This window comes from Podarcis gaigeae (assembly GCF_964106915.1).
Source record: "Podarcis gaigeae genome assembly, chromosome: 12".
NCBI classification, from domain to species: Eukaryota; Metazoa; Chordata; class Lepidosauria; order Squamata; family Lacertidae; genus Podarcis; species Podarcis gaigeae.
This window is the reverse complement of record NC_139688.1, coordinates 52,848,958-52,858,003: the sequence shown is the minus strand read 5'-3', so window position 1 is coordinate 52,858,003 and position 9,046 is coordinate 52,848,958.

Here is a 9,046-nt window from a genome sequence, read left to right as displayed (position 1 = left end):
GGTGGTTCTGCGTAAACACTCTTAATAACCCTAGCATTACTCCTTGGATATCATTGCTTCCTAAATGTGAGGTAGGGAGAGGGGAAGACAACCCCGCTTTATCAAAAATAAAACTGCCACTGCCCTATCACATAAATAAATGAATAAAGATTCAGCTGAGCAATAATTCCATTGACATTTATTTCTAAGTGCCTGCAAGATTGTCACTTTTAATTCTCAAAGGGCTGGTATGCCAGACAAAAGGAGCAGCATGTGATATAGAAGTTCTTCTGGCTCTGAAACTGGGGGCGGGGAACGTATAATTTGCTGGATGCTGTATTTGGATGTTTGGTGATGGATAGAAAAGGAACACTTGGGAGAATGGACCAAAGCTAGAAAGAAAACTGCTAGAAAATGAGAGAGGCTTCAGTGTTGCTTTGATTAAAAAGGTAAAGGGACCCCTGACCATTAGGTCCAGTCGTAACCAACTCTGGGTTTGCGGCACTCATCTCGCTTTACTGGCTGAGGGAGCTGACGTACAGCTTCCGGATCATGTGGCCAGCATGACTAAGCCACTTCTGGCGAACCAGAGCAGCGAACGGAAACGCCGTCTACCTTCCCGCCAGAGCAGTACCTATTTATCTACTTGCACTTTGACATGCTTTCGAACTGCTAGGTTGGCAGGAGCAGGGATCGAGCAACGGGAGCTCACTCTGTCGCGGGGATTCGAACCGCCGACCTTTTGATCGGCAAGTCTTAGGCTCTGTGGTTTAACACACAGCGCCACCCACGTCCCTGTTGCTTTGATTGGTAAAGGCAATCGGACCCCTGACCATTAGGTCCAGTTGTGGCCGACTCTGGGTTTGCGGCGCTCATCTCGCTTTACTGGCCGAGGGAGCCGGCGTACAGCTTCCAGGTCATGTGGCCAGCATGACTAAGCCGCTTCTGGCGAACCAGAGCAGCGCACAGAAACACCGTTTACCTTCCCGCCGGAGCGGTACCTATTTATCTACTTGCACTTTGCCGTGCTTTCGAACTGCTAGGTTGGTAGGAGCAGGGACCGAGCAACGGGAGCTCACCCCGTTGCGGGGATTCGAACCGCCAACCTTCTGATTGGCAAATCCAGGCTCTGTGGTTTAACCCACAGCGCCACCCCCGTCCCCGTTGCTTTGATTACTGTCCTGTTAATGAAGGATAGCTCTGAAGGTAGAGGATGTGTCTCTTAATCACAGGGTCGTGGGCAAAATATTCCTGCATTGCAGGGGGTTGAAACTAGATGATCCTGGTTGTCCCTTCCAGCTACAATTCTATGATTCTAGATAAATGCTTCTGAATACCAAGGTCTAGAACAAAGGGGGCCAGATCCAGGAAGCCAGATCCTGAACCTTGTAAACAAAAATCTTCCCTTTTCCCTTATGGGGTATCCAAGAGCCATATAGAGTCCTTACATAAGTTCTCTATTGGTAGCAGAGAATAACAGAGGCCAACTAGAGAATATTGAGAAGCAAAGCAGCTAGTAAGCTTGATCTTTATTGATCTGTTGCAACAGGGTGCTCCCCTCACCTGCAGGAGAGGAGGAGGAACCCAGAAAAATGGCATGCAAGGCCTTATAAAGACTTTTGAAATTACCACCCTGTAGATCAAGACCACCCCCAGAAACATCATACATACATCACAGAAGGGGTGTAACCTAAGACCACCCCTCAGATACATCATACCTACGTCACAGAAAAGGCAGTCTTAAAACAGAAATTTGAATCTTGTTTTTCTCCTGTCGTTTATCTCCTGTCTGGCAGGTTACTTGATTGGATTGCCTGGGTAGCCTGGCTAGTCTTCTGTAATTATAAATGTCACAGGCTCACACCCTATTCATATCTTAAATGTGCCCTTAAGACAGGATTTGTGAGGAAAGAGACAATGGGGAGGTTTCCCACTTTGACCTTGCAGAGAAAACATTGGCTCAGTTTAGGAATCAAAATGGTTCCAGGTTGGTCTTCCTGTGCTGATCTTTGTCCGTGCTTGGTTGGTACGCTTATGAACATTACCATATATCTAAGACCTCAAAATTCCCATCACAACGTCCCCTCTGCCCACTTCATGCACACTTGCCATTTTCTCCCATTTATTCTGTATCAGTTGTCAAGGACTGGCTGGATGCAGGAATGGTGTCAGGCACTAGCTGGGGAACCCCAAGGGAAGAAGGCTCAGAGTCCGGGGATTGGTGGTGGGTCAAGGATAAGCGGTCAGAGTAGGAGTTGTAGCACAGCGATTGCCCTTGCTATTGGTGAAGGCTTTCACTCTCCCTCGATTTATCTGATAGTTTCCTGCTGGTGCAGCTCACGCTCAGTTCTCTGTTATGTCCGGCAGATGGAGCCCTTGGCAAAGGAAAAGAAAACTTGCTTTTCTAGCTGGGTATTTCTGAGAACGAAATTGCTTTTCTATCGTAGGCTTAGTATTTATGAATGCAGCTCCCATTTTGATTTCTGGGGAGAAATCTCTTCTTTCTCTCTAGCATTCAGTATGTCATTGAAACTCTCCGAATGATTATGATGTTCACTTTCCCCCAAAGCCTATTCTCTGCCGTTTTCCTCCCAGTCTGCTACTGCTTTGGCTACGATTACTCACCAACCTCTCGCCCTTATATTTACTGAATCCACATTGGGGGGATATGCCCAAGATTCATTCTGAATACCCCTGCACTGCATGATCCATATCTAGGGACATTGTGGACTACAAATCACATCGTCCATGACTCTTGGCTGCTTCATATGTAGTGAACAGCCTGATGCTCCTCCTAGTCCAGCAAGCAATATGGAGAAAAACTGATTGACCCCCCCCCCGAAGGGAGAAAGACAGACGTTTTCCTCCCCGCTGCAGCGTGAGGCCGGCAGGAAAGGGCCCTAAGACAAGGCCTGTGTGTTTTGCGAGGTTCTTCATGCTTGGTTCCACGTAGCTCAGTATTGTCCACACTGACTGTATCGGGAAGTTTTTAATGTTTGCAGTTTTCCTGTATTTTTATATGTGCTGTAAGCTGCCCAGAGTGGCTGGGGAAACCCAGCCAGATGGGTGGTGTATAAATATTATTATTATTATTATTATTGACTGGCAGCAGGCTCTCCATGGTTCCAAACAAGGGGCATTCCCAGCCCTGCTTGGAGATGCCAGGAACCATTTCCATATTTTACCCTGGCAGGCTAAGCTGGAGCAGTGGTGAACTCCAAGCTCTCGAATTTCAGCGGTGGTGCCCTGTGCGACACTAAAATTCAGCGCACCTCTCGTGCTCCATTCTGAAGCATTGTTGTGACTCCCGCTGTGGTGGCCCAAACCAGTCGCACTACCCTAAAAGTGCCTCTAGCTTGAGGGTAAAGCAACCAACAGTCTTCCAAAAAGTGTTCCCTTTCCTCTTGAGGCAGGTCATGAGAACAGAAATCGTACGGCAGCAGCGGGAGGCCCCATTAGCTAAAGTAGTACCTCAGGTTAAGACATAGCTGTCAACTTTCAGATTTGAAAATAAGGGATCAGCAGCCTCAAAAATAAGAGATCAGCAGCCTCACCTGTCCCGGGGACAGTCTACGGGATATCTAACAATCTGGGATAGCAGCGGGAAGCAGTGGGAAATGGCGCTGGAATAAGGGAATTTCCTGCAAAAAAAGGGAAGGTGGACAGCTATGGGTTTAGAACAGTTTCAGGTTAGGAACGGAGCTCCAGAACGAATTAAGTTCTTAACCCGAGGTACCACTGTACAATGTAAGTTGCATTTTCTCCAAAAAATGCTGTCCTTTACTGAACCTTTTGGCTGCTGTTAGAGAAAACATTCCGTGGGTTTTCAAATAGGTACAATGTTTCTATGTCGGTTTTGTAGCAATGTACAGTGGTACCTCGGGTTACATACACTTCAGGTTACATACACTTCCGCTAACCCAGAAATAGTGCCTCAGGTTAAGAACTTTGCTTCAGGATGAGAACAGAAATTGTGCTCTGGCGGCATGGCAGCAGCAGGAGGCCTCATTAGCTAAAGTGGTGCTTCAGGTTAAGAACGGTTTCAGGTTAAGTACGGACCTCCGGAACGAATTAAGTTCTTAACCCGAGGTACCACTGTAATCAGCTGGTTGTCTCTGCAAAACGGTGGCTGTAGCCCATAAGCCTCCACCGAATACGATTCAGGAGAAAGCAAAGTGGACCTGGTAGACGCAGGCAAGCGAATGGGTTCGCCTACCTTTTGGCCAGGCGAGAATGTTATTTTAGGATCATGCTGCAAAGTGCCGACAGCGCCTGCGTGGAAGCGGCAAATGCTCTGAGATGTCAGCTGGCGAACCGGTGCAAAAGCTTAGCAATGCTGACCCAAAGCCTGTTTTTAGCACGCTTTCCCCAACAGTCGTTCCGCCTTCGGTTCTAACCCCTTGACGTCCCCTGCTGTCGGTTTGTTTCTGAGAATGCGTTAGGCCAGCAGCCATACCTTGAATGGACATCCATGCCAATGCCTGTGAAATGAATGAGGCTGGAATAAGGAGACAGCCAGCACTGTGAGAACACCGCGTTGCCTATATGGCTTTTGTCTGAAGCAGGCTCTGTTGTCCTCCAAATAAATACTCAGCTGCCAGCGTCTGACAGGCCTGGACAATAGCACTTTGCTGTAATGGATTCAAGGCCTTCACCTTCTAACAATGTACATGTGTTGCAAGTACTTATCTTTTCGTGGCAGTAGCATCGTATTGTTGTCCTGCATGGGTTTTAGACAGCCCTCAGGCATGAATTCATATAGAAGTGTGTGTGTGTGTGTGTGTGTGTGTGTGTGTGTGTGAGAGAGAGAGAGAGAGAGAGAGAGAGAGAGTCCAAAATGTCTTTCCTGATTTCTGTCACATATTGTCTAGGTTGCTCATTTATCTATGTTACTTGCCTCCTAATGTTAGGGTTCTTTCAAAATAATAATATTTTATTCTTTTTTCCATATAGAAAGTTACATGTGTTACTCAACGGTTATATTCCAGTTCAACAAAACTCATGACTTCACGCTCACCCGACATCCATGTTTATAACCCAAATTACATACAATTGAGCTTTAAGGTTCCGTCTTATCTAATTTCTTTTCTTTTTAAAATTTTTTTATTTTCAAAGCAAAATTACAACAAAAAATACAAACATTGAGCCCAAAATAAAACAGTACAAACAAGAAAAAAAGAACACAAAAACCAAACAAAAAACAAAAACACACATCTACAAATAAAACCATATCATCATTCTAATTGTCTTATCCAATTTCATCCTCTTGAACACATTTCTTAATATATTCTTACACTTGTGTTTTCTTACACTTACACACAGTGTAAGTGCACTTACACACAGTGTTTTCTTACACCTCCAACTCCACTGTGGTCTTCGCATAAGGGACATAACTCTTTATATAGACAAGAAAGGGTTTCCAGTCTTCTTTAAAAGGTTCTGCATTTGTATCTTTCATCAGTGCTGTCAGTTTTGCCATCTCTGCTTATGCCAAGATTTTTATCAACCATTCTTCTTCCTTCGAGGGGGTACTCGCCTCCTTCCATTTCTGTGCCTCCTTTTCTATTCACATACAGAAATACCGTTGAGGATTCTTTTGGGATTTTGCTGTCCACTATCCCTAGCAGGAACATAGCTGTCAACTTACAGATTTGAAAATAAGGGACCAGCAGCCAAAATAAAGGACCTGCAGCCTCACCTGTTCCAGGTACTCCAGTCTTCCTGTCCTCCTGCAGTCTGGTCAAACTCATGCTGGTAGCTTCGAGAACACTGTCCAACCAACTTTGTAACCAGAGGTTCAACTGAATAGAATCTGAATCACATGCACCACAAGGCCTATGCAGCCTCACCTTAAGATGGCTCCCTGGCCTGGCTTTACACTGCAAGGTTTGCAGCAGCATGTGCAACAAAATGGCGTCCAGCATTCAAAAACCCCCTCAGCTTGCATTAACTAGCCACACACAAGGCATGCAAGCTCCACCCCCCAGTCGTTCTTAGACTTCTTATTGGGTGAGCAACACAGCCAAGCAACACAGTTGGAGCCTCCCTCCTCCCTGGCCGGCAGGGAGGGAGGGAGAGGAGCTGCTTCCTTTGAAATTTAAGGGACATCGTTTAAGGGACATTTAAGGGACATCTATCAATAAGGGACAGCAGTGGGACATGGTGCTGGAATAAGGGACTGTCCCTTCAAATAAGGGACACTTGACAGCTATGAGCAGGAAAGATTCTGGGCTCTTGGGAAAAGTCACTTTTAATTCTCCCCCCCTTAATTTCATTATAGATCATGTCCCCAAAGGCCTTTGCCATCCTGCAGGTCCACCACATATAATAAAATGACCCCTTACAGTCCTCACATTTCCAACACTTGTTTGATACATTTTTGTACATTTGTGCCAGCTTCTTCGGGGTGTCATTATCTCTCAACCTCACAGGGCTGTTGTCATGACAAAATGGAGTAATGAATGTATGCCATGTCTAAATTCTTTATTTCATTTATGAACTTACAACACTGTTCCCATTAAAAATATATATAGCAAGGTGGAGTATAGCATGTAAGGATAAAATCGAGAAAAGATCCAGAAACACACCTCTAAAAATGTCAATAAAACACCAATATCAATAAATAGTGATACATTTAAAGAGAAGTTACAGATAGGTAGCCGTGTTGGTCTGCCATAGTCAAAACAAAAAAAATTCCTTCCAGTAGCACCTTAAAGACCAACTAAGTCAGTTCTTGGTATGAGCTTTCGTGTGCATGCACACTTCTTCAGATACACTGAAACAGAAGTTTCCAGACCCTTCTATATTGTGAGAAGGTGGGGAGGGGTATTACTCAGAAGGCTGGTGGGAATGGGTGATTGGCAGATAGCTGTGATGAGCCTGTTGACGACTCTTAACGACTGCAATAGGTCTTACAGGAAGAAGCAAGGGGTGAAAAGGTGAAAAATGGCTTTGTCATGTATAATGAGATAAGAATCCAAGGTCTTTGTTCAGGCCAGGTTTCTCCATGGTTTTAAGTTTGGTGATAAGTTGTAATTCAGCAGCTTCTCTTTCCAGTCTATTTCTGAAATTCCTTTGTAGTAAAACAGCTACTTTGAGATCCTGTATAGAATGTCCTGGGAGATTGAAGTGTTCTCCTACTGGTTTCTCTGTCTTGTGATTCCTGATGTCCGATTTATGTCCGTTTATTCTTTGGCGTAAGGTCTGGCCTGTTTGTCCAATATAGAGAGCTGAAGGACACTGTTGGCATTTGATGGCATACACAATGTTAGACGATGAGCAATTAAATAGTCCCGAGATGGTATGTGTGATGTTGTTGGGGCCAGTAATGGTGTTGTCCGGGTGTATGTGGCAGCAAAGTTGGCATCTGGGTTTATTGCAGGCTCTGGTGCCAGTGTCCGTGTTAGTCGTCAACAGGCTCATCACAGCTATCTGCCAATCACCCATTCCCACCAGCCTTCTGAGTAATACCCCTCCCCACCTTCTCACTATATAGAAGGGTCTGGAAACTTCTGTTTCAGTGTATCTGAAGAAGTGTGCATGCACATGAAAGCTCATACCAAGAACTGACTTAGTTGGTCTTTAAGGTGCTACTGGAAGGAATTTTTTTTATTTAAAGAGAAGAAACCATATTGTAAAGGAAGGCCTGTCTGAACACATAAAGTTTTCAAAAGACATCTGAAGGGAGGGAGGGGTGATTGCTGCCGAACTTCTAGTGGCAGGGAGTTTCACAGGGCAGGGCCTGCCACAGTAAAGTCTCGGTCCCTAGTGGTGGATGACTGAACCTTAGGGGGATGCGGGAAAGGTGAGGAGATAAAAATATAACCAATAAATTAATATCAAAAATTGCCAATTCCTATTCATTTAATTTTATCTGGCTGTAACGGGAAAACAAATATAACCATGAAGGTGGATTCTTTTGGCTGCATAATGTGTATCCATGCGCTTCTTTTTAATTAAAACAGTCTCTTTATTTTGGGGGGTGGGGGGCTGGTGCCTGAGAGGCTTGAATGCAATGTGGATGAGTTGGAAGATCACAAAATAGCTGTTAAAACAAAGAAATGTCTTGGTCGATGAGGCTGCATCCCTGATAATTTTTCCTGATCTTAGAAGAGAGGCCTTTGTGAATACATGCATACAATAGGGATGAAAACTACATGTAAAATTGAATTTACTTTACAAGCCTCGGGAATTAAAAGGCTGGAACATGTTGAAATCCAGATGGAGACTCTCAGAGGCAGGTCACTGCCACCTGACAGGAATATTGTTATAATAATTATTTAATTTTTAAAAAGAAGGACCATAACTAACCTGCAAGGCATCCCATGGCAGCTTTTGGATAGCAGATCTTGCTGCCGCCATATGGTCGTTGATGAGGCTGAGCCATATGGGATTCACAAACAGGGAAGTGGCTGTAAGTATTACTAGTTTTGCATTTCGGAGTTCAAAATGTGAGGCTGTGGTAAACAGCTCTCCAAACATAATATTCATTGACTCTTCAGAACGCTTAAAAAAAATAAAGTAAAAGTAAAATGAAATCCTCTCTAGGCAAACAGGGCTAACTTTTTACCAGAGTGGGATACCTTTGGTCAGTGGCCAGGGTTTATGGGATTTATAATCCAGGAAGATCTGTAGGTACATAGATGCCCCACCCCTTTCTAAGACAAAGAAGTCCCGTTAACTTAGTGTTGGCTTCCAGCATGGTGTAGTGGTTAAGAGCGGTGGACTCGTAATCCGGTGAACCGGGTTTGCATCTCCGCTCCTCCATATGCAGCTGCTGGGTGACCTTGGGCTAGTCACACTTCTCTGAAGTCTCTCAGCCACACTTACCTCACAGAGTGTTTGTTGTGGGGGATTGTTAGCCACTTTGAGACTCCTTTGTTGTTGTTTAGTCGTTTAGTCGTGTCCAACTCTTCGTGTCCCCATGGACCAGAGCACGCCAGGCACTCCTGTCTTCCACTGCCTCCCGCAGTTTGGTCAAACTCATGTTGGTAGCTTTGAGAACACTGTCCAACCATCTCGTCCTCTGTTGTCCCCTTCTCCTTGTGCCTTCAGTCTTTCCGAGCAT